Source organism: Monodon monoceros, unplaced genomic scaffold (genome assembly GCF_005190385.1).
Source record: "Monodon monoceros isolate NGI ecotype Baffin Bay Population unplaced genomic scaffold, NGI_Narwhal_1 Super_Scaffold_18, whole genome shotgun sequence".
NCBI lineage: Eukaryota > Metazoa > Chordata > Mammalia > Artiodactyla > Monodontidae > Monodon > Monodon monoceros.
Genome location: NW_021703774.1, coordinates 2,010,438 through 2,010,841, shown reverse-complemented (window position 1 = coordinate 2,010,841; position 404 = coordinate 2,010,438). Strand labels below are relative to the sequence as shown.

Here is a 404-nt window from a genome sequence, read left to right as displayed (position 1 = left end):
CCGCCGCCCGCGCCCCGCACTTACGGGTCCCGCCGCCGCCGCCGCCGCCTCCGGTTAATAAAAATAACGCCGTCCTCTCCACAATGGAATTAAAAGCCTGCGCGGCACTGCGCAGCCGCGGCGCGGGGCCTGCCGGGAGCTCGGCGACCCGGCCCGAGGGCCGCTGCGCCGGCCAGCGCGCCTGCGCCGCGGCTTCCGCCCGGCCGCCTGTCAATCACTCGGGTGGTTGGGCGGAGGGAGCCCCCGGGAGGGGAGGCCCCGGGCGGCCGGACGCGATTGGTGGGCCGCGCGCCGGGCGTCGGGGGGCGGGACCCGGGGCGGGCTGCTGCGCGGCGGCGGCGGAGAAAGGCCGGAGGGAGGGGATGCTGCGGGGCTGCGGAGTGGGCGGTGTGTGTGGGGGGGGG

General features: G+C 78.5%; 1 protein-coding gene across 1 annotated transcript in view; it reads right to left on the bottom strand.

Annotated features, from left to right (window-relative positions):
* The window catches only part of ZNF281 (zinc finger protein 281), a 3,977-nt gene extending 3,893 nt beyond the window's left edge, over positions 1–84 (bottom strand). Inside the window, exon 1 of the mRNA XM_029230626.1 lies at positions 25–84. The gene's annotated coding sequence lies outside the window, so the exon portion shown is untranslated. The remainder of the gene's footprint in view (positions 1–24) is intronic.
* Between the last annotated feature and the right edge of the window lie 320 nt (positions 85–404).